Below are 24557 nucleotides of genomic sequence, written 5' to 3' on the forward strand. Positions count from 1 at the left end.
TGATAACCCTCTACTTTGGGTAGCCCCCTCTATGGGCTCTGGTGTGTCTCTGTAAGTAGTATGATGTCCCGTCCCTCCATGACCTCCTCCATCCTCCCAGGATGTGTTCAAAGTGCTCCATTGCAGTTCCAAACTGCTGTGTATCTCTGAATCTGGATCCTCCATAGCCGATGTCCCATAGCCCGCCTTGCACTAACCAGTGGCCTTGCCATTGATGATGACACGACCATCGCGATAGAATGCTCTCTTGCTCTCTTTCCGGACCTGTAGGACTCCCGGCATATATGTTTTCCTGTGTTCTATCTGCATCCTCATAAGCTCGTCATCTAAATAGATGGGATCTCCCTGTAATCCTCGTAGAATCACCATCGTAGAGAGAGAGAGAGAGAGGGGGGGGGGGCTCACCAACGAGACGTCGCAATACTATGCGCACATAACAACAAACAAGCTTGCACAAAATGAGAAAGCCTAGAGAGGGAGCACGTTGCGTGCAACTGGAGAAGGACACTACATGCCAAGAAATTCGAATTCTGCTTGCATCCATTCAAGGAGGGCTTTGCAACTGCGAAACTATAAGTCTGCATAGACAAGGCGGCTTTCGTTAGTTCATTAATTTCATTATTTTTGATGCAACTCTCCATCGCATTCTTTTTGGACACGTGGCAAGGAACAAAACAGACTCCTTTATATATATAGTTAAAGAAAATGTAAATGCAAGTTCACACTCCCATTAACGAGTGGTTGGACATCTCACTCCTCCTCATTAATGTGTGTGTGTGTGAAGGTTCAAGGGAGGGGGCAGCTACATAAAAGACAAATGGGCCATCCAACCAAGAGTGAGGTGCGACCCGACACAAGCTGGAGGGCGAGTGCATGGCCACCCTCATCTACAATAGGGCCCTTGCCATGGTTGGGTACCAAGAGAAGAAGCGTTCCTCTCTAGCTGATCTTACCCCTGTATTATAGCCCCCATCAGCTCCGCCCAGCTCCATTTGGCGCTGCCCTCCATCTCCAGGCTATTCCGCCCTAATCCACCGACCTGCGCCACCTACAGCTGTACCTGAATACCACCCCAACATCTGCGCCACCTGTGCGCCGGCTGCTCTACTAGCTACGTGTAGCTGGTGCTCTGTCATCTGAATGCAGCCTCCAACAGTACCATCACCTATGCACCACCCTTTTGGCTACTCCATCGCCTGTGTATAGATGCTGCCCTGCCTTTCAGCAACAACACAAGGAACGATCCCGGGTTGGCTCTTGAGAGGTATTCATCATTTGTATCATTGTCGCACATGTTTTTATTTGGAAATCTAGTAACCCTACTGGGTGTGCTCAAAGCTTGTACAAAACACTCCTTTGAATAATATCATTTGTCTCGAAAAGGAAAGGGTACCTCCCTCTTGAGTCCCCTTCCTAATCTTTGTTTTGGAACACACAGGTAACCAGCTTGAATGGCATATTATAAATGTATCCAAGCAGCTTATTAGGCCAAGAGCTGGGCATTGAACACAGATGAAAACTAAGTCACAGGATCCACATAACAATTGACAGCCTGAGAGACATTCTGAGCTACATGAACACATTTCAAGCTGATGCATTTGCATCACAACAAGCCAGGCAACACAGGTAGAGCTTAAGCTTGGTCGTACAGCAACCAAGACGAGCCGCAGAGCATGCAAGCAGGTCGGGTGTCGGTCGAGCAACCCCAAGGGGCAACCCCGAGGGGGAACTATGTCCAGGTAGAGCAAGCCAACCTAGAGAAAGGGGCCTATAATGTCTTATTTGAAGGCCATCCTCTCTCCCTCATATCTCATTTCACATATATTCAAGTACAAACGTATTCATCTATCTACATAAGAATCCCTACCTACAAGCATCCAGAGTTTCTAGTATCTTCCCTAGCTCAGTAGGCTGACCATCGGTGCACAGAACTAACCTACGGTAGGAATACTTACGCCACCTATCCAACCTAGAGCACAGCCCATGCTCAATTCAGAAAGGTTAGTTCACACTTCAAGGATTATCATTGATCACAACCTTGTACTTCATTTCAATACAAGAAAATGCATTGCAAAGTGGAGAACCTTAAGTGGGTTAGTGACCCAATCGGGTGTACAGCTCTTCTCTTCAAAGTTAATTGGACCAAGAGAACACCTTGATGACATGTCTTCCGCAACACACATTGCATTGGTATCAGAGCCAAGGCTGCCTTAAAGTTGTGCAAAGACATGTGCCAAATGTGTGTGTATGTGTGTGTTTCACGCCGCAAGAAGGGAGAGAGAGAGAGAGAGAGAATTCTACCAAGATAACCTAATTAGCACACTTGATTTGATGTCTTTTGCGACACATGTAGCATCAGTATCAAAGCTAAGGCTGCCTTAAAAGCTGTGCAAAGACGTGCGCCAAATGTGTGTTGTGTAGACTTGAAAAACCCCATAAAGATTTGATCCAATAATAATAGACTATAGCAGAAGAACAATAAGAGTGCATTTTATCAAGAGATTAAATCCCTGTTTGACATGTCAATGCTCCTCTTTGAAAGAATTTTTTGCATATAGTCCAACCATCACCACTCACCTGCCACCATCCAAGAAATTGAGTTAGTGAAACTTGCTAAATACAAATGAGAAGACAGGCATCGACATCGTGATGGACTCGTCATCGTTGTTTAGAGTATAAGACTACACACAACAAAAGGAAAACACAACTCATAGTCTCTATGAGGAGCAATGCAATGAGAACACATCCACATGTTGCATATTAAGGTCTACGATAACCCTTCATATATCCAAGATTAGGTAAACAGAAAGAGCCTTATGCCGAAAAAGTTGTGGCATATGATCATTAGCATACCTTAGCTTTTGGATTTAAAGTATCTTAAATTTTAGGCAAAAATTAACCATGCACTAAAGGTTTTCAATGTCTATAATATACCTTGTAAATAAGTATGACTCACCTTATGCAACATGAACTGTGGTATGCATTAAGGCTAACCATGGAAAGAAGAAAGCATATGAAGCAATTACGGTAAGACTTTATAGGCTTGCACCTGATAAGTCATAAAACCTTAGATGTGAAGGACTTTAATGGAGCTTAAAAGATTGAATCTTCTAGCTTTCCGCATGGGATAGAGTCGACTGCTTTGCATTCCATTGTCAGAAGTGTACGGATTTACTTCTTTCAAAGCAAACCATATCATTGCAAATATCCATAAATCCTGAAGGTGATAATGCACAAAATAAAACTTTTGCAAATGCTTGTAAAGTCTGCACTAATTCTTGAAGATATTAACCTTGCACCTAACATGAAGAAGGAAATGCTTAATAAGCAACGGAACCTTGTAATCATGTCTAACCACCATAGTCAAAAAAAACCAAAAAAAAACCCCCAAAAAAATGCGTTTCGTCCATTCAAAACCTTAGAAACATTCATAAAAAAAACCTGCCATGGAAATTTCGAAAAAAAAAACCCTTTTTTCACATTTTTTCAACTATTTTTTGGGGGGTGTTTCCTTGAGTCACTCCTTTTGTAGTAGCAACTTGAGTTCCCACATATATATGTATGTACGCATGCGTGCGTATGTGTGTGTTAACTTTTAGAAACCTGTGGTTTTTCTTGTGACTATGCTAACCACAGCCAGGGGTTCAAAGCAAGTGAGAGCGTTGCTCAGGACTATGGGTACCTAACTGCTACTATTTATAGCTAGTGAAAACGTCCAATGCAAAACAGGTTGCAATAGCGCATGAGAGCCATGTGACTCAAGCGTATCAACACTCCCTAAAGCCGCAGCTGTTGGCGTTTTGAAAGATGGAGTCTACAAATGCCATGCTAGTCAAAAGAAGAAGCCCAACTGGCATGGATGCCGGAAGGTGAATGCTGCATTAGGCTTACGATAACCCGAGGTTAAAAGGATGCGTGAGGGGGGATTGAATATTATTGATCCGGATGTTCAGTGCAATTTTTGTACTTAGCCATTTTGGCTGGTTTTCTCGGTAACCAATGGAAGGATCTTTTTCCCGGGAGAAGGGGAAAAATATATATATATATATATATGGAAGTCACCAAATCCAATGAAGCAATAGAAAAGAACTCCACGGACCAAAATATCAAATTTCCTTCCTACATCTAAGCTTGAGGCGTAGAAGAGGACTCTCAATTCAAACAGCTTGTTCCTAGAGAAGGAACATTCTCCCAAAGATCAAGCCTAAAAGGCTTGACTTGGGTCCTCAACCAAATACCAAAGGATTATAATTACTAAAGTCACCCTCAAGTACACACATGTTATCATTCACCCAATCCTACACCACTATGGAGGTCTGCAAGATCAACTCGCTACCGAGCACTGGCCAATAGATCTAGCATCCCAAAGATGTGATCATTCAATAACAAGATTCTTGATTGGTTCTTCTTTGTATGGAAAACTTCCACACCAATCCATAACTATGGAGATCACCAAATCCAATGAAGGATCACCATCCAAAGTCAAATTACTTTGGAACTCTTACCACAAAGAGAGATCTCCAGAATTGTTGGGCTTTGGTTTGGTAACTCAAACCGACCCTTTAACAAGTGGACTAACCGGAAACCCCAATTGTTGCACCGTGCAGCTCTCCGGTTGAACCTAATTGTCATGGTTAAAACAAGTTTAAGTTATTTTTACCCACCAAATTGAGCGAATTTATGAGGCAAGCTTCTAATCTACTCTCTGGTTGAACCCAATTGTCATGGCCAAACAGGTTTAAGTTATTTTTACCCACCAAATTGAGCGAATTTATGAGGCAAGCTTCTAATCTAAGCTTCCTCGTCTCAGTGGGTCACTAGAATCTCAATGCGAGGAGGATCTACAAGAAAAAATGGGTTCCAAAACTACAAGCCTGCTTGTCGGAGAAATCATATCGACCAATTCTTATTGTTACTTCCTTGAAGGTGCAACAACCAATAGAAATTCTCCCGATCAAAGCTTGGTTCCAAATAAGAATTAAATCCCCAACTCTCCATCAAGGATCTTGTGAGATGGATGTAAAAGTTCAAACAGCTTCTTCATTGGAGCTCCAGAAGATTAGATTTAGTCTCTAGAGCTTTGGTGGCTAATCAGATATTGCTTGCCTCGGCTTGGTTTATTGCCTCTTGTTGGTGCTTCTCTCGTGCGTGCATTCGTCAATTGCGGAGATTGATCAACAATTTTCTTTGGTTGGGTTTGGACAGCACCAGAGACACTCATGCCAGGGTAGCTTGCCTCACAGTCATTCAGCCCAAACGAGAGGGGAGACTGAATATTATTGATCTCCAATTTTAGGAAGTTGTTTGAACTTATACATCCATCTCACAAGATCCTTCATGGAGAGGAGGGTGGACTTAATTCTTATTTGAAAACAAGCTTTGATTGAGAGAATTTCTATTGGTTGTTGTAGCTTCAAGGAAGCAACAATAAGAACTGGTTGATATGATTTCCCTGACAAGCGATCTTGTAGTTTTGGAACCCATGTTTTCTAGCAGATCCTCCTTGCATTGAGATTCTGGTTGTTGCAGCTTCAAGGAAGCAACAATAAGGACTGGTTGATATGATTTCCCCGACAAGCGGGCTTGTAGTTTTGGAACCCATTTTTTCTTGCAGATCCTCCTTGCATTGAGATTCCAGTGACCCAATGAGACAAGGAGCTTACCTCATAAATTTGGTCAATTTACTAGGTAAAAATAACTTAAACCTGTTTGACCATGACAACTGGATTCAACCAGAGAGTAGATTAGAAGCTTGCCTCATAAATTCGTTCAATTTGGTGGGTAAAAATAACTTAAACTTGTTTTAACCATGACAATTAGGTTCAACCGGAGAGCTGCACGGTGCAACAATTGGGGTTTTCGGTTAGTCCACTTGTTAAAGGATCGGTTTGAGTTACCAAACCAAAGCCCAACAATTCTGGAGATCTCTCTTTGTGGTAAGAGTTCCAAAGTAATTTGACTTTAGATGGTGATCCTTCATTGGATTTGGTGATGTCCATAGTTATGGATCGGTGTGGAAGTTTTCCATACAAAGAAGAACCAATCAAGAACCTTGTTCTTGAATGATCACATCTTTGGAATGCTGTATCTATTGGCCAGTGCTCGGTAGCAAGTTGATCTTGCAGGCATCCATAGTGGTGTAGGATTGGGTGAATGATGACATGTGTGTACTTGAGGGTGACTTTAGTAATTATAATCCTTTGGTATTTGGTTGAGGACCCAAGTCAAGCCTTTTACGTTTCATTTTTAGGAGAATGTTCCTTCTCTGGGAACAAGCTGTTTCAACTAAGAGTCCTCTTCTACGAGCCTCAAGCTCAGATGTAAAAGGAAGGAAATTTGATATTTTGGTCCGTGGAGTCCTTTTCTATTGCTTCATTGGATTTGGTGACCTCCATAGTTTTTTTTTTCCCTTCTTCTAGGAACAAGATCCTTCCATTAGTTACCGAGAAAAACAGCCAAAATGGCCAAGTACAAATCCGTCCCCAAAGGGGAAACGCAAGTCAAGATGAACAAAGAGGAGGATGCACTTCTCCGACGACTGGCTACTCTAGGAGGAGAAGGCTATCTCATACAATAGGAGAAGAGGTGGTCTGTAATACCAAGTGGGCTCACCACCACTATCTGTAAGAAAGGGACCATACCATCAGATCCTGAGAAAGCCCCCCTGACGCTCCCTCATGCGGTTTGAGCCGCCCTGAAGCTGCCCCCACTAAACTAACCTCCAAGGGTATGAATGATAGCGAGCCAGATGCTCTAGATAGACTCCACTGGCAGGGTGAGGGTGCCTTCGATGGCTTCGCTGCATCGAGCTCTCCATATATGCCACGCGGCTATACTACTGCAAATCTCCCATCTCTAGCAAGAACCTGGGGTCCAACAACCAGTAGGCAACCAAACCACTACAAATCTCCCATCTCTAGCTAGAAACCAAGCAGTAGAAAGCAAGGTATGGCAGCAAGAAGAAGCTTGTGCACACAAGCTAGAGAGGAGAAATGGCATAGAAAAAGAGCAGCATAACAACTATGGCAATATAAGAGAGAGAGAGCCTTTCATAAGAACAGTGTTCAAGTAGGAGCATATAAGCAGCAAGAGAGATGGAAAAGCTTATTTGAAAGTGAGCAAGATAGTAAAGCAGTGAAGCTTGACGACCTCAACGTTGAGGGCAAGCCATAAAGTAAAAGGAGAGATGCACCCGTCAGCATGCCTCTAGCCAGGAAAGAAAATGGAGGTGTATTGAGATGGCCCCAGATGGGAAGCTTTGACAGAGAAAGTGGAGGCTTTTTCCTTGTCTTACACAAGCAGCAGCATAGTCGGAGTGGATGTGCAACAAGAAGATAAAGGACACCACTTTGTTTACCAGGATAAACGGGAGCTCGTGCAAAGCAGCGAACAGCGAATCGGAGCTCGTGCAACGCCATGAAACCTCGCTGAGCTCCAAGGAAGACAACCCAGCGATGTCAGGAATCCGAGAATTGAGCTGAAAAAGGGCTGGATCTGACGTGTATAGATTAGATGCCAGCAACGGAAACGACAAAGCATCTCTTTGAATTTTTGGGGAGCAAAAATAATTTAACCTTTTAATAATAAAGGTTAATTCACACATCACACCATCAAAAATGGCATGATTCACACACTTTTCTATTGTAAGCCTCATTCACATGCTTTTAAAAGCAAAAAGTAGCACCCTGAAATAGAGGGAAAATATCGGCTTCACAAATACAAAGCCGTGTATGATTTTTTACATTGGCTCAACTGCCCAGCTTCGGCCAAAATGATTGTATTTTTTCTCACCCATGTTATAAGGCCTTGTCCGAGCCCGTGCATGCTCGAAATGGATGTAATTGTGGCGTGCATTGAATTGTGTACTCATAGCGTTGAATTTTTGGAGAGTAATAGAGTTGTGTTGAGTGTGCTACTCTCTCTCTCTCTCTCTCTCTCTCTCTCACACCCTATAAGGGTTTCTATTTACCTTCCAATTCGAGTTTCATTTTCTAGGTGCCAGTAGTATCATCTTTATTTTTCATTTTCTGGTTTTTTATCCAGACATTGTATCAGATCCACCATGATGTAACTTTTTGGTCTCATAGGACATTATAACCTTTTGAAGACGTTAATATAACATTTCATTTCTAGTCATGGAGTTCTTGGTGTAGTATAACCCACCTTAGTTACGCTTAATCTATGTTTCTAATACCATGATCAATCCCATAGTAGGATTCTTAACACAGTTTGCCATGAAGCCCAATAGAGAAGGCAAGTAAAGCGGAGTACTCATCCACACCATGAACAACCAAGAGTATACCGTGCCTGGTGAACACTCCTACCCACTGCAGAGGAGAAGGATCCGGTATCGAGACCAGCCACACGAAGGGATGGAACAGTCGATGTCAAGGCTAAGTCCGTCTCTGCCCCGGATCCCAATAAGGCCTCTCTCTTGAGCCTATGGGGGTAGCTGTCTGAATGCAAGACAATCTCCAAGTGACATAGCAAGGCCCGTACTCAAGACTCCCCATGATATGTGTGGGCAAGCCCCGAGCATGTAACCACCAGGTAGACAGACCATAGGATTCCAGATCAGAGGCTACTGGAGCCGCTCCTCAGAGGCTATTGGAGCTGACTACTGTAGGGCAGGGGTGGATGTGTTAGCAATCATCTCCTCTCTGTACCATATTACTCAATGAGGGCCCCTGTTCTGGGTGTGCCCGCCCAAGAGTTCTCTTCATTTTTCCACGTCTTTTTTCCCTGTTTTTAGCCGTGGGGGCTGTCTACTGCTGGCCGACTCATTCTATGCTAGCCGACTATGATTTTTGTCTTGGCCGACTGTAATGAGGGCCCCTGTTCTGGGTGTGCCCGCCCAAGAGTTCTCTTCATTTTTCCACGTCTTTTTTCCCTGTTTTTAGCCGTGGGGGCTGTCTACTGCTGGCCGACTCATTCTATGCTAGCCGACTATAATTTTTGTCTTGGCCGACTGTACTTGTGCTGGCCGACTGGCTCTAACCCAGTCGTGGATATTCAGTCAGCCTGTCGGCTGGTTTTGGGCTGGCCGACCAGCACTGTAGGGTGGTATTAAATACCACCCTTGCCCCCACACTCTCACCCAGTCGTGGACATTCAGTCAGCCTGTCGGCTGTTTTTAGGCTCGCCGACCAGCACTGTAGGTGGTATAAATGCCACCCTTGCCCCCACACTCTTTTTGTATCGGATCTTTGTGTATATAGGAGAGTTTATACAGCTTCTCTCTCTCTCTCTCTACACTTCTGCGTTTTGTTTCTCACAGCAGTTGTCTCATTTTCCGCTGTGCATTCCGACATGGTATCAAAGCCCCAGGTGGCTTGAAGCTTGGAGACAGTGGGAGCTTGAAGGTTTTCTGATTTTTGGTGCTGATTGGAGAATTCTTGGGCTGTTCGGGACTTGGAGATTGGGTAGAAGGCAGCCATCACTATTGGACAGCCACCTTGCATAGTGTTTGCAGCCTCTTCATTTTTTTTCCCACCCACCCTCCCTTAACAAGACCTTGTGAACCCTTGAGATGGCAGATTTTCTTGAGATGGCTAAGAACACGTGAAGATCCCCACTCTCCCCACATTCCCGGTGGATTGACACTTGGACGGGACCAACTATGGCATCTGGAAGGTAATGATGGAGTCTGTCTTGGAGTCTTATGACTTGGCTAATTTCATTGTGGTGGTATTCCACGGCCAAAGTTAGAGGACGGGAGCTTTTACCCTCTACTAGGAAAGAACGGGAGGCTCAAGCACAGTTATGAGATCGTGTCAATGCCCGTGTGCGTTCTTTCATCTTCCTTAATTGCACACCCCAAGTGATTAATCATATCAAACACATGAGTTTGGCAACACTTGGTTTCTCTATATGACAGGGTATCACCCATGAAGCGGATTTCCTTGGAAGTGCAGATGAGAGTGATGAATCTTACAAAGTCTTCGACGATGTGGGAGCACATCAACAAACTCCAAGCCCTTCAGCAGGAGGTTCTTCAGGCTGGGAAGAAGATATGTTCAGAGAACATGGCCACACTTTGCTGTCTCATCTGACCTCTTAGTATTCAGCTTTCTATTCCTCTTTGATCACCAGTGGGAGACTCAGCACCATCACATGGAAGGAGCTTGTGCCTATGGTCTTGGACCAAGAAGAGCGTTTTACGAACCCTCCACAGGGCGGAGGTTCTGAGGCCTTGACTGGCCAGCGGTCGAAATGCCGCAACAACAACAATAGTAAGGGCAAAGGGAAGTCTTCATCGGAGAAGTCTTCTGAGAAGAAACCCGACTTAGAGCGTGATGCTTTGAAGGCCGAGCAGACTTGTAACCATTGTGGCCAGAAGCGTCACTATTGGAGGAAGTGTCCTCAGCAAAGTTCCGAGAAGAGTGCTGATTCTTCAGCTGCAACTGCAAAGACTCTACCTTTTGTGCACTTGAGGATTATGGACACAGATGCTTCATCTTCTTCGGGCAGGGAGGCAGTTGGTCTCACCGCTACTCGGGAATGGATTCTCGATAGTGGTGCTTCCAAGCACATGACTCCATTCCGAGAGTTATTACAGGATCTTCGATGGCAATCAGGTCGCATCTTCATTGGTGACAATTCCACTATCCCAATTCACAATGAGACCAAGATGGAGATTATTCTCAATAGCAAAGGAGGGAAGCATTCCTCCCGTGTTCTTTATGCCCCAGCACTTGGTTTTCATCTTTTGTCAGTGCATGAGGTTTGCAAGACTAGCATATGGGTGGAGTTTGATGAGCATTTTGTTGCTCTATGGGACAAAGCAGCAAGCCAGGTTGTTTGGGAAGGTGGAGTGGCGAATGGGATCTACAAACTCTCAACACTCTCCTCTCTAAGAGGCACTCAGCTCAGTGATTTGTGGCATTTCCGTTTTGGCCACTTGAATGTGGGTGCGTTGTAGCAGGCTTTCCGAGACCAAATGGTGGATGGCTTGCCAGATGTTGGCAACAGGCAGGGAAACTCTCGTTCTTGCATTCGTGGTAAGCAACACAGGGAATCTTTTCCGAAGCAGGTTACTAGGTGGGATTCGAAACCTTTGGAGTTGGTACAAAACTTGTGTGGACCTATGCAGACTCCATCCTTGGGAGGTTCTTTGTACTTTAGGCTACTTGTGGATGATTGTAGCATATTTACATGGCTTTATTTTCTTTCCCAAAAGAACCAAGCCTTTGCTCGGTTCAAGGAGTGGCATGTTATGGTGGAGAAGGAGTCTGGATTGCAAGTGAAGACTCTTAAGGCTGACAAAGGAGGGAGTTCTCTTCTAATGATTTTGTGCGGTTTTGTGCGGAACATGTCATCAAGCGGAAGTTGGCCAATACAGATTCGCCTTCAAAGAATGGAGTAGTTGAGCGTAAGAACCGGACTGTGGTGGAGATGGCGAGGACGATGCTGGAGCATCGTGATCTTCCTCATCCACTTTGGTGAGAGGCTGTGGCTACGGCTGTCCGTACCCTCAATCGATCTCCGACAACTTTAGTACCAAAGATGACTCCGTATGAGGCTTATTTTGGCAAGAAACCAGATGTCTCCCATTTCCGTGTGTTTGGGAGTGATGCCTATGTTCACATTCCAAAGAAGCAGAGGGGGAAGCTTGACTCAAAGTCCCAAAAGCTTGTATTTGTGGGATATATCTCTCTTTCCAAAGGCTACAGTTTATATGACCCAGAGCAAAACAAGGTTGTTGTCAACAGGGATGTCTTTGATGAGCATGTTCCAACTTCCACTGTTGATGAGCCACCACGTCTTGGAGAACCAGATGAGTATGAGGATGATTCCCAATCTATTGTTCCAACTAGATAGCCTCAGTCAATTGTAGAGGTTGAGCCGAAGGATGGAGACGAGCCCCAACAGGAGGAGGCTCCGCATTCTGTTCGAGTACCAAAGTGGATGTTAGACACCATTCGGGAGTTAGGTGTTACGGAGTATCCCTCCGAGTGGGACCACAAAAGATGGACCTCAAAGATCGCATAGAGTTCGTGATAAAAGTCAATCAGAGGAGCTGTTACACGTGAACTATGCTTTGATGTCTTGTCTCATTCGGGACAAAGAGCCAACCTCCATTAAGGAAGCTCTTTTCCAGGAGACTTGGAGGAAAGCCATGTAGGTGGAACTAGATGCCATAGAGAAGAATAAAACTTGGGAGTTGGTTCCGAGGCCGTCAAAACGGTCAATCGTTGATGTCAAGTGGGTCTTTAAAACCAAGTATACGTCTGATGGGTCGATGGACAAGCACAAGGCCAAACTTGTGGTTCTATGCTCAGCGACCTGGCATCAACCACAGCAAGGATGACCACGATTCGGACAGTTCTTGCCCTTGCCTCTTCTCAGCGGTGACCCGTCTATCAAATGGATGTAAAATTTGTGTTCTTTAATGGTGACTTGGAGGAGGAGGTGTATGTTGAGCAAGCTCCAAGCTTTGAGGTTCCAAGATCAAAGGGGATGGTTTACAAGTTATGAAAGGCCTTGTATGGTCTTACGCATGCTCCCAAGGCTTGGAATCAGAAGATTGATTCCTTCTTTCTACAGACAGGTTTTCAAAGATCAATTGGAGATCCTAACTTGTATCTCTTTCGGGAACGCGGTATGGTCACGTTGATTATCCTTTATGTGGATGATCTCATTCTCACTGGCGATCATGTGGAGCACATAGGTATGACAAAGGTTGCCTTGTCAAAGGAGTTTGAGATAACCGACTTAGGCTTACTCCATTTCTTTTTGGGATTGGAGATTTAGCAAACCCAGAGAAAGAAGAAAGAAAGAAAGTTGTATTAACGTCTTCAAAAGGCCAAAATGACCTATGAGACCAAAAGGTTATGAGGTACATCATCTTGGGTACAAAATAGTAATAAAGAAAGATAACAAAAATCTAGAACTTTAAAATCTGATCTAGGTATATGAGCAGAGAGCTCTCATATCACACTAGTACATCCCTCATGGGCCGCTGTGACATGGTGCTCAAGGTGGTAAAACTAAGCTGGCACGAGAAGGTCCTGCGATGATGGCCCAGATCCTCCTGTGGTGGCATGGCCGGGGGGGGAGGGCCATGGGGTCTGGGGCATCGAGCTCTACATAACTCAGTGGATCTGTCAAGTGTCACACCTCTCGGCCGAGCTCCTGCACTAGCCTGTGGTCTGGGTATGATGGGTGGATCGGTCCTTCGAGTGCCGGTATGGAAGAAGTCGGTGAGAGTTCTCTGTGCTGATCCTCGAGTAAGTACAGTTCATCTGGATCTCACTAAGGACTCCCCGTGTCTACGGAGCTCTAGAAGAAAAAGTCCCAGGCATCTCTGATCTGGGAAGTCCATGATCCTAGAAAGTGGTCCGAACCTAGCTCGAAAGAGACAGTGGAACCTCCCCCGAATCTCATAGTATACAGGGCATCGGCATATGTAATGATCCTCTGTCTCGGGCTCTGTGTGACAGAGCTGGAATATCCTGTCTTTTGGTTCGGCCACCCTAGGCCCATATCTGGCAGTCTCCACTCTCAGCTCGTGGGACGAGGTGCGGATCTGGCCGATCGCACATCTCACCCCAAAGGATAGGTATGTCCATGTAGTGCTATGTTCATGAGTTGCTTATCAACTTCGCACCTTATCACTTTGTTCGTGTGAAGATTTTGGCTAGTGCCATCTTGCTTGTTTATTGTTCGGACCTCTTCACGAAATCTCTACCTCAGGCGATGCTCTAGCAACACTCGAGCTCACTGGGGTTGGTTCCACAACCAAGAGCTGAGAGGGGGTGTAAGTAGTCATCTCCTGTTTGTACCATATTACTCAGTGAGGGCCTAAGTTGTGGGTGTGCCCGCCCAAGAGTTCTCTCCATTTTCCCCATTTTTTCCATGTCTTTTTTTCCTGTTTTTAGTCGTGGGGGCCGACTATGATTTTTGTCTTGGCCAACTGTACTTGTGATGGCCAACTCTCACCCAGTCGTGGACATTCAGTTAGCCTATCGACTGTTTTTGGGCTGGATGACCAGCACTGTAGGGTGGTATAGATACCACCCTTGCCCCCACTCTTTTTGTATCAGATCTTCGTGTATATAGCAAAGTTTATTCAGCTTCTCTCTCTCTACACTTCTGCGTTTTGTTTCTCACAGCAGTTCTCTCATTTTCCGCTAAGCATTCCGACACTATGATGCCCAAGCTCCCTCTGCGTCGAAGAGCTGAATGATCATTCTCAAGGCCACCTTGGCCTTGGCCGGTCTCCCACCACTACCAGCCCACAAAAAGTTCTACATCAAACGTTGAACCTGACCAATACATTTCCGGGAGAAAGACCAGCAAGAGGTAATGTACCACATGGTAGCAAGAAGAACCTGGTTCGCCACCACTACCCGGCTAGCTAGGGAAAGCCTAGCCGAACTCCAATACAACAGCTTCTTCCGAATGCTCAGAAGAAGAGGGATGAGCTACTGCTACGGAGAGATGTCAATGCCAACCTGGCATCCAAGATATCGAACTGGAGTTTCCCTCGAGACCCACTGAAAAGCCTCAACTGGACACCAAGTCAGGGCAAGCGGCGATGACCCAACCCAAAATCCACACGACTTGTGCCACTTGATGTGTGCTCCAGATGCACAACAAAAAATCTCGGCGCTTCCTACCACGGGTGGGAAGCCCTCCAAGGCCCTGAACATTCCATGAGACGATTCCCATGGAAGAGAAGAGGGTTTGACCTCCGATCTAAGAAGAAGATGGGAAGCTTGAGGACGCCTCTCATAATGCTGGAGGACGGGAAAATCCACAGGGCAAAGTCCACTGACATGCCCTTGTCCGAGGCCCTGCATATGTACGAGAAACCTGTTTGCCCTGCGGGGCATCAAGGGCAATGGCATCATGCTGAAAATCCTGCAATACATGATCCCCACTACGCTGAACATCCTACGTATCGTCCCCTCCAAGTAGAGAGGACTCAACAAAATCATCCTGATCTGAGATATCATCTCTCTGCAAAGATGCATCAACTGACGCTTCCCTCTGACCAGAAACATCATCTATCTGTACATGATCCGAGGAGGCCTTCCCATCTATCTCGCACCAAGGTGGGCGGGCGTGAGAGACAGCTCACCACACCTGGCAGACTAAAGAACAAGAAGGAACCAAGGGAGGTGGCGACTGAGAAAGCACGCTTACGAGGCCTCCTGCGACCTCGAGCCCGAGGGCAATCTCGAGCAAAGTGACCCTGTTGGTGACAAACCCGGCACCGATCGGGTTTACTTGCAATCTCCATACATTGCTTCCAAGGGCCACAAGGGCCCGGAAGCAAAACATAGTCCTCAAAGAGCTCAATGTCACGGGCAAGAACCATGACCCCGGTGACAGCATCCGCCGAGGCAGTGACCACCTGGGCAGAAGATGTCGGCAAGGCGTGGAGGGGGGGCACTTGAAGAACCAGCCCAAAGGCAGACCCGATGGCCTCTAACATAGGCCAATATGCTCGAGGAAGACCTGGGAATCTAAAAGTAATCAGGAAACGGTTCCGGTCTTCCTCATCAGGGTCAAAATAGCTGGAGCACGGAAGAAAGAATATCTTCCTCGGGCCCAATGGCAAAGGACAGCCCTTCAAAACCTCTGAGGCTGCGTCCTCAAAATCAAAATCCACTTGGAAGAAACCTCTTCCAAGAAACCTGACATCTCGAGGTGTGGAGCGAGGTCGAAGGGCAGAGCCGCCAAGACCCAATCTCGAGCCTAGAGACGGGACAAGTGAGATCCAAAGATTCTGGCAATGAGGGTCGTTTTGGAGTCTTTCTCTATTTCAGCGTAGAGGACCGCGAGCTCGGCTTCGGAAAAAACAATGGTTCTCCCGGTCGAGGGAGATTGATTAGCCATGATGCTAATCGAAGAAAAAGGCCGACTTAAACCCGGATGAGAAGCAATCCGAACCAAGGGAATGAGGCAGGCAAGGAAGGGAGGATGGAAAAGGAGAAAAAAGAAAAAAGAAAAAGAGGTAGGAAAGGAAGAAAGAAAGAAAGAAAGAAAGAAAGAAGAAGAAGAAAAGGAAAGGAAAAAGAAGAAAAGAAAGAAGGGGGAAAAAAAAGAGAAAAGAAAAAGACGAGAGAAAAAAAAAACCAGGCAAAGAAGGGTGGGGGAAGGGCAGTGCAGCAAAGGCTGCGCAGAATGGAGGAGGCGGAGGGAGGGGAGGCGAACAAGGAGAGCAAGAGGGGATGGGACGCAGACAGGAGACAGCAGCGGGAGAAAGAGGGGCGGACAAAAGCAGGGGCGAACAACGGGAGAGGAAGGAGGGGGGGGCGGAGGAAGGAAGGGAGATGACACAGACGACAGAGGCAAAGGTTCGGGGAGCTTCAGCACGCCGTTCACCTCTTAGGCAAAAGGTTTTGAATGAGTACCATGCTTCGCCATATGTTGGCCATAGAGGCATAATGCCTACTACGCACATGATTGAGCAGTATTTCTTTTGGCCAGGTATGCGGAAGGACATAGAGGCACATGTACGTGCATGTATCACCTATCAAAAGGTAAAATTTTATATGCAGAAGGTACCAGGTTTGCTTCAACCATTGCGTATTCCCACTCAGCCATGGAAAAGTATTACAATGGATTTCATTATGGACTTGCCACGGACCCAACAGGATAATGATGCTATTTGGACAATCGTGGATAGGTTTAAAAAGCAAGCTAACTTCTTGCCGGTCAAGAAGACCATCAAAGCTGAGCATATGCTTAAAATATATCTTGCACATGTGTTCAAGCATCATGAAATGCCGAAGTCCTTTGTGAGGGATAGAGATCCCAAGACTACAAGTCTCTTTTGGTGGGCCTTGTTTGACAATATGAGCACTAAATTGGACTTCTCGTCAACTTATCACCCTCAAACGGATAGGCAAAGTGAGGCTGCAAATTCAAAACTCTCTTGCTCATAAGAAGGCAGAGCAGAGATCCAATCAAGGCCGCTAGGGAGACTCTCCCTAGGTGCAAAAAGGTACAAAGATCAGTACAAATAACTGAGAGCTATATCATACAATAGGAGGGGGGAAAAGCCAAACAGGTGGCCTGTAATGCCAGCGGGGGGTTCCCGCATGTAGTGTATAGAAGGGGCCGCTGCGCCAAGTGGTGTGGAAGGCCTGGCGCCACAAGATCACCGCATCCGGATGCGGTCATACTGTCCGCGCAGGGTGTGGATCAGCTCCTGCCAAATCCCCCGAACAATCTCTGCTGGTGGCTCCAGTCTCCCCTCAAAGGCCCTGAAACACCGGGCTCTCCAAGTGAACCAGATGGTGAGGCTGCTGAGGAGCTCCCATCGTAAATCCCTCTCCTGTGTCCAGATGGCGGACGAGAAATCCGGTGAAGGAACAAGGCGAGGCTGGCTCCTAATGAATCTGATGGCCTGGCTATCCTGCTCCGTCTCGTATCCCAGAGCAGGCCCTGACGATGTCGACCAAGCAGCGGCACCCCACGTATACATGCCCTCTGGAGAGAGGGGGGCCAAAATGCGCAGCATCCTCAGCCAAATCTGCTGTGCCTGTGGACAGTCCCATAGGCAGTGTCTCTGTGTCTCCAAAGGGTGGCCGCATCGGACACAGGCCGCCGGAAGACCACTGTAGACAAGCCAGGTGCCAACTGCAGAGCCCTTGTGGTTGCCGCACGCGGCCACTTGATGGCTCATGACGGCTCCACCGGCCCGTCGAGCGCGTTGCGCGCGTTTGCCTTGCGGGTCTCACCGATCACTTGCCCTTCATGCCCGGCTTGGCTCCAGGGGCCTCACTCGGGACTTGCCTTCCATCCATGCCCTGCCGGCCTAGGGGTCCATCGCGGCCCGTCGGCACGGCCCGGCTCGCCGGCGACGGCCGGCGGCCGTTTTTCCACCGTTCTCGGTCCCGTCGGCTCATTCGGTCCCGACTCCGTCAAGGTTGGGAGGGCATCCCCCAGGCACACGGCTCCCTAGCAACCCCACTCGCAACGCGGGAGGCCTACGTGCCTACCCGGTGCGTGAGTGCGTCTAGGTGCCTACCATGGGTCCATGCTTTGCCCCTCCAAGCACTTCCTCCCCATATAGATGCATTATATTCGGGGCGGTCTAGCATACCCCTCGGGCACCATGTCCCTCCGAATAGAAACCCCGTGACGCGTCACGGTAAACGGCCGTTTCGGCCGTTTTTAGCCAAAACGGCCGAAAACTGACGGAACGCGTCACATACACCCCCCCTTTATAGAATTGACGCCCTCGTCAATTACTTTGAAACGAAAGGTGGGATGCATGACCTGATTATAACGCATCTGTGCGAAGTGTTAATATATAATGAAGGACGGGAGGTCCTTACCCTGCTTTATAGCCATGAGCAGAGTAGGTGCAACCAGCCACTGAAAAGTCCAGATCCTGCGTGCCTGTCGACTAGCCCAGAGCCTGGCCCAAAAATCCTCCAAAAATATGCCTCCCCAACCAAACAGTGTACTGGAAAAAGGTAATCTCTATGGCCTCGGGGACGCATAAGGATCATGCCACTCATACTTGCCAGGGTCCCACTGGAGCCGGGCCAAGCCAATCAGAGTCCACATATGCAGGGTCTGGATCAATATGCCACTTTCGGGAAGCGACGGCCACTACCCATATCCTCTGAAAGATGCACTCTGCAACCAAAGGCGACTCCGCCTCCACTCTCTGAAGTCTGCCCTCATCCTGGATCTCATAGTAGAGGCATCTACCATTCTCAGTGCAAGCTCTGACAGCAATCAGGATCTCCATATGTGTAAAGGCTCCCATCCACCGTGGGGCCGCTGGCTCGAAAGGTGTGAACCACTCCTCAGTGAGTGCCTCCTGAATGTCATCCCTCATAATCAGCCCCCCTCTGAAGTGACTCAACCTCTCCACCTGGACCTCCTCTGGGAGACTGCAGAAGGCCTGCCAGTCTCCAAAACTGCGTGATGGGCCTGCCGCCAATGGTCCTCAGGCTAGACGAGGCCGAGAACCCAGCATATGACCCTGCTCAGTGCGTACCGCGGGGCTCCATATGAGCGGCTGTCTGGCCCGCTCCTCATCACAAGTAGGAGGTCTCTGAGAAAGCCCCGATCTCAGCAGCTCCCAAGCTCGCAGGATGCTCAAGGCAAATCTGTCCTCCCATCCTCTACTAAGGCCTGTCCTCCTCATCTCTATGAAGATCCATCGTATCTCTGGTGTCCAAGTGCCCCCTACTGGAGGAGTCCTAGCCTGCAGTCGCTGAAAAAGAAGCTCCTTCCAAGGCTCAACGCCTAGAAGCAGCCCCCGAACAATAAGCTTCTCCAATAAGGCTCTACTCTGATCAACTGGATCTATAATGCCCAAGCCCCCCTGGGCCAACGGAAGAGTAATAACTGCCCAAGCAACCTTAGCCCGGGCTGGCTGACCGTCCCGCCCAGACCAAAGAAAGTTCCTGATCAGCCTCTGTACCTGGCTGATGCAAGAGCTCGAGAAGATCCAGCAAGACGTGATGTACCACATGGTTGCTAAAAGCACCTGATTTGTCACCACCACCCTCCCAGCCAAGGATAGCCGAGCTATACTCCAATACAAAAGCTTCTTCCGAATGCTCAGAAGAAGCAGGGCGATCTGCTGCTCAGGTGACAAATCAAGTCCAATCTGGCATCCCAAATACCGCACTGCTGTGCCAGGAGGAATCCATCTAAAACCCGGGTCTGGGCTCCATGCCGCACTGCTGTGCCAGGAGGAATCCATCCAAAACCCGGGTCTGGGAGCGCTACTGATCCAAAAGGCCACTGTCTTGCGCCAATTGATCAATGCTCCCGAAGCTGCACCAAAAACCTGTAGCGACTGCTCTGCCCTCTGAAGATTAGCCTCCTGGCCATGCAAAAATAATCCCGTGTCATCAGCAAACTCAAAATCGAGCAGGTCCTCTCCCCGGACTGGGAGCTGGAGTCCTCTCAAACCAACCTCCTCTCTGCTGTCAGATACATGCTCATAGCCTCAGCAAAGAAGAGAAAAAGAAACGGGGCGAGAGGGCACCCCTGACGGACTGATCTGGTCAACTCAAAACTCGGCCCCCGTCCTCCTGCCATCAGCACCTGGCTACGAGCTGTGGAATATAGAGCCGCCACCCCTCGAATCCAGACTGGCTCAAAACCCAAGCGAAGCATAGTGCCCTCTAGGAAACCCCAATCGACTCTATCGTATGCCTTCTCAAAATCGAGAAGCATAACGACCAGGTCCTCGCCGAGAAATCTAGCTCGGGCCGTCGCCTCCCAGAAGGTGAAAATGTTGTCAAGGATACTGCGCTCCTTGACGAATCCTGTCTGGGTAGCATGAATCAACTCCCCAAGGAAGGGCTGGATCCTCAAACTCAAGGCCTTGGCGAGGACCTTGTAGACAGTATTGAGGATCGTAATAGGTCTCCACTGCGAATATCATCAGACACTCCCTCCCCCTTGGGGATAAGAAAGATCAAGCCCTCTGAAAAGCTCAGTGGCATCACCCCAGTGAAAGCCCCTACGGAGGCCTGGCCCCAAAATGTCCCAATAGCGCATAAAAAAGGAAGGCGTCAATCCGTCCTCCCCAGGGCAACTATGGCGCGGAAGGACCCTCAAAGCCTCAACAAGCTCATCCTCTGAAAGAGACTCACCCAGAACTGTGCGCATACGATCTGTGACCCTCCTCTGTACATGGGCCCACACAGTCTGTCTACAAGCATCACGTGCCTCCATGGCTAGCTCCGCTGAGAGCAAGTCTCTATAGAACTCAGTGGCAATGGCTCTAATCTCCCCGGGCTCAGTGGCTAACGAGCCGTCCTGTCTCCTGAGCTGGCGTACACCTGCTCGAGCATGGCGGGGTCCGGTAATCTCAAAGAACTCCCCAGTCACTCTATCACCAAGCTGCGTCCACTGTGAAGCCTGGCGATGATAGTAGAACTCATGTCTCTGCTCCTCTGTCTCTCTAACCTCCTGGCGTGCCTGGCTCACCTGGGACGCCACCCACTCACATGTAGGCTGCTGCTCCTGAAGGCGCTGGAGCGAAGCAAGGCTACGTCTCAAGCGGCGCTCCCACTCTCGTGTCTCTCCCGGCCGTGTCAAGGCTACAGCGTGCAAAAAAGAGCTGAGCTCGATGAGTCCCTGGGCACACTGGCCTGCTGCATCCAGGTCAGAGCTCTGGCTATCATGCCATATCCTCTCAATGTCCTCAGAAAGACTGGAATCTGTAAGTATCCTCTCTAGGATCCTCAACTGCAAGCTGGTCTCCCGTGTCCCCTCCTCAAGTGTCAAAATAACTGGCGCATGGTCTGAGAAAGAAGTGCCAGCGAGAATGCCAACGGAGCCCCCACGCTCCCCGAACCTGTCGCCCACATAGAAGCGATCAATCCGTGATAGATTAGTCCCTCCCTACCGGCGATCCGACCGAGAAAAACTAAGACTGTCCTGAGAGCGGGAGAAAGACTCATGCTGCCATGTATCAGTGATCCGCAGTGTCATGCAAAATCGCTCCCAAGCTGCAAGCTCCGTGCCGTGCACTGTAACATGACTGCCTCCCACCCTATCGGCCGGGTCCTCAAGCATGTTGAAGTCTCCTCCGACACACCAATGTGCGGCCTCGGGCAATGCATCTGTAACAAGGGTCCAGAACTCTACTCTGGCACTAGCATGGTTAGGCGCATAGACATTGAGCACGCCAAAGAGCTCATCATGCATCCTCAGAATAACATACTGTGCTCTACCAGGCACAATGACCCCGCGATCCACAATGGCCTGCCGCCATGCATCCGCAATGACCATACATACTCCTCCCTGCCCACCCAAGGGGCCAAACCCTGCAGACCAAAATGTGTCCCATATGCCAGGCATCACGGAACCATATCTCCTAATCCTGCTCTCACTCAAATGGTGCTCCTGCATCATCAGAATATCAATACTGCCCCCAACCAGGCACCTCTGAAGCTCCTGCCTCAAGCATCCACGATAGCGTACATAGTGTGCGCCGCCAAGGCCTTGTACATTCCATGAGATGATCCTCATGGATGACATGCTCAGGTGGAGGCTGTCTCAGCCATACGGCGGGCCTTCGCAAGCGGTTTGGATGGAGAATAGTCCCCATCTGAGCGGCTACGAATCTGCCCACCCGGTGTGCTGCAAGAATCTCGAATCAGGCGCCAGTGGCTGTGTCCCATGGCGACTGCCTCCCACTCAGAGAGAGCAACCTCGTGTATACATACATATCCAGGGTCGCGTGCTAGGTCTGCCACTATGCGGACCGGAATCAAAGAAGTGAGCCAGCTCCCAGAGTCGGCCTATCACGTCTGTCACCTCCAGATCGCTCACATGGTGAGAAAACTCAACTGCCTGAGTCTTCGGTATGCTAAGAGCGAGATCCAAAGTCCACTCCCGGTCGCTAGGGCCACAAAGAGGGAAGGAGAAGGCCACCGTTGAATCAAGTGCCTCCTCCCCTCGGGCCGGAGGTATCACCACATGAACTCTAATGGGTGCTGGCTCATGGGGGCCCTCCGCTCCAAAAAGCCGTGTGAAGGAGTAGTCAAAAGCCTCCGAGCGCTGTCTAGCGTCGAGACTACTCAGCGGACTACGGATAGAGGAACAATATAGGGAAGAGCTTGGCTGAACAAACCCTCCTCAAAAAGCTCATTTACCTGCTTCATGATCTCCTCTCTCTGGGATGCACTCACACAATAGGCTAGCCTATTAGGTGGTGAGCTACCCGACACAAGATCAATGCGATAATCTTATGGTCATACAAGTGGCAACTCATTTGGTAACTCATCAACAAAACAATCATTATACTCTTCCAAGAATTTCAGCCTATCATTACTAAAAGTGTTTACATGCACATTATTTTCTTCAACATAATCCCGTACAAAAATCAAGTACGCAAACACACCGTTTTTCATTACTTTCTTAATTTGGACATGAGTAAAGGAAAATGGTATCACCCTCTTCACCAGCATCAATCACATGCTCTTGGCCTTTAAGCATGAAGGTGATCCTATTGGTCTTGTAAGCCTTGCACGGATCAATGCGCATGTGCCAAGGCTTTCCAAGAATACATCACAACCATTCAAAGGCGATACAAGAAAGTTCTCATGATCCACATAGCCTCTAATGTGTATATGCAACTTGCCAATAATAGGCATAACCTGCACTTCTCTACCAACAAAGCAGCCCATGCTTCAATTTAAGGATCCATGTTCCCCACTTCAATACCCAAAGCAGTTGCCATCTATGTAGATATGAAGTTCTCAGTGGCACAATCATCAAACATAAACAAAGCAGGCTGATCCTTAAGCCATTCCCAAGCTTTACATACAACCTTGTCTTTGCTATCATGTGAAGTGTTGCCATGCACATCCGGAACCATATGCACATTGGGCTTTCATGCATTCGCATTATCACGCTTTTTCTTGTTTTGGCATGCATTTGCAATATGCTCGGTGCTACCACAAGTAAAGCATTTCCTCTCGCTCATATACTGCTTTTTCTGCTCTGGAGTGAGACCATAGTCTTTCACTTGAAAGCGACGCTTCTTGGTAGACTTATTTTCAGCATTTGGACCATTTTTATCTTGATTTTGGTCCTTTTTAGGTGCCTATCCACTATTTTGCAGGTTTTGGCCAACCCTCTCTTTGCCTTGGAATGAGGGTTTAGCCTTATTGGATCGACTCAACTTGAGTTCCAATTGCTCGGTGACAGTGATGGCTACGATTAGTTGCTATAAGGTGTGACCAACATACATTTGTAGTCCCACTTTGTACACGGGTTGCAATCCCAATTGAAACCTTCTCTTCCCTTCCGCCTCTGGAACAAACATGAACGGAGACACTCCAAAAGCACTTTCTAGAACTTTTGCACATATGCATTCACCGTTTCCCCTTCATTCTGCTTCACTCAATCCCACTTCATTGTTATCTCATTTAATGCATTGGGAGACAAGAATTGGGCATAGAACCTCTCCTTGAACTCTCTCCATGATGTAATAGGATTTGGTGAGAGCTTCTCAGTAAGCCACCAATGAAGAGCAATATCTTTTATGAACATATTCTTATATATTGGATCATGGATTTCTGAGTGAAATCCTCACCCCTAAAAGCAATATCAAACCGGGCAATAATTGGAAGTGCCTTTGATGCGTCATATTCTCCATGATATGTATCAATTTTCACAGATTTGCCTCCGGCTTTGAAGTCACAAGACACACATGTATTAGCCTACATCTCAACATGTTTCCCCGCATGTATGTCCATTGGGACAGCCCATGTGACTAGCATCATTGTAGGAACAAAAGGTGATGCATTAGCCATTGATACATGTGCCCTGTAAGCATGAGGCAAGACTACCTCCTAAGCACACATTGGTGCATTTTTATCCATAGCTTCTCCCTCACGAGCACACTCAAGGGCATAAGTAGCATAAGAGATACACACAAAACCTGCACCAACAAAAAATTACAGTCCATGTTGCATGTGTTGTGCATACACATTTTTAGCCAACAATGGCATTTGACATACATTTTGACCACTGCCATAATGTTATGTACACATTATATGTGCATATACTAGGAGGCTAACCCACATTAGGCTTGTGAGCATGGGAGCATG

At 47.7% G+C, this 24557-nt stretch overlaps 1 protein-coding gene across 6 annotated transcripts in view; it reads right to left on the minus strand.

The window, feature by feature from the left end:
- Nucleotides 1–2280: 2280 nt before the first annotated feature.
- The window catches only part of LOC147635441 (uncharacterized), a 38664-nt gene continuing 16387 nt past the window's right edge, over nt 2281–24557 (minus strand). For 2 of the 6 annotated variants that reach the window (XR_015266651.1, XR_015266648.1), the window contains exons 7-8: nt 3050–3217; nt 2281–2577 (exon numbers count right to left, since the gene is read on the minus strand). The gene's annotated coding sequence lies outside the window, so the exon portion shown is untranslated. Of the gene's footprint in view, nt 2578–3049; nt 3300–24557 lie in introns of all 6 variants that reach the window. The other 4 variants (XM_086802702.1, XM_086802700.1, XR_015266650.1 and 1 more) reach the window with 3 other exon arrangements.

Source organism: Cibotium barometz, chromosome 9, assembly GCF_041138505.1.
Source record: "Cibotium barometz isolate CiBa-2024 chromosome 9, ASM4113850v1, whole genome shotgun sequence".
In the NCBI taxonomy this organism is placed as follows: domain Eukaryota; kingdom Viridiplantae; phylum Streptophyta; class Polypodiopsida; order Cyatheales; family Cibotiaceae; genus Cibotium; species Cibotium barometz.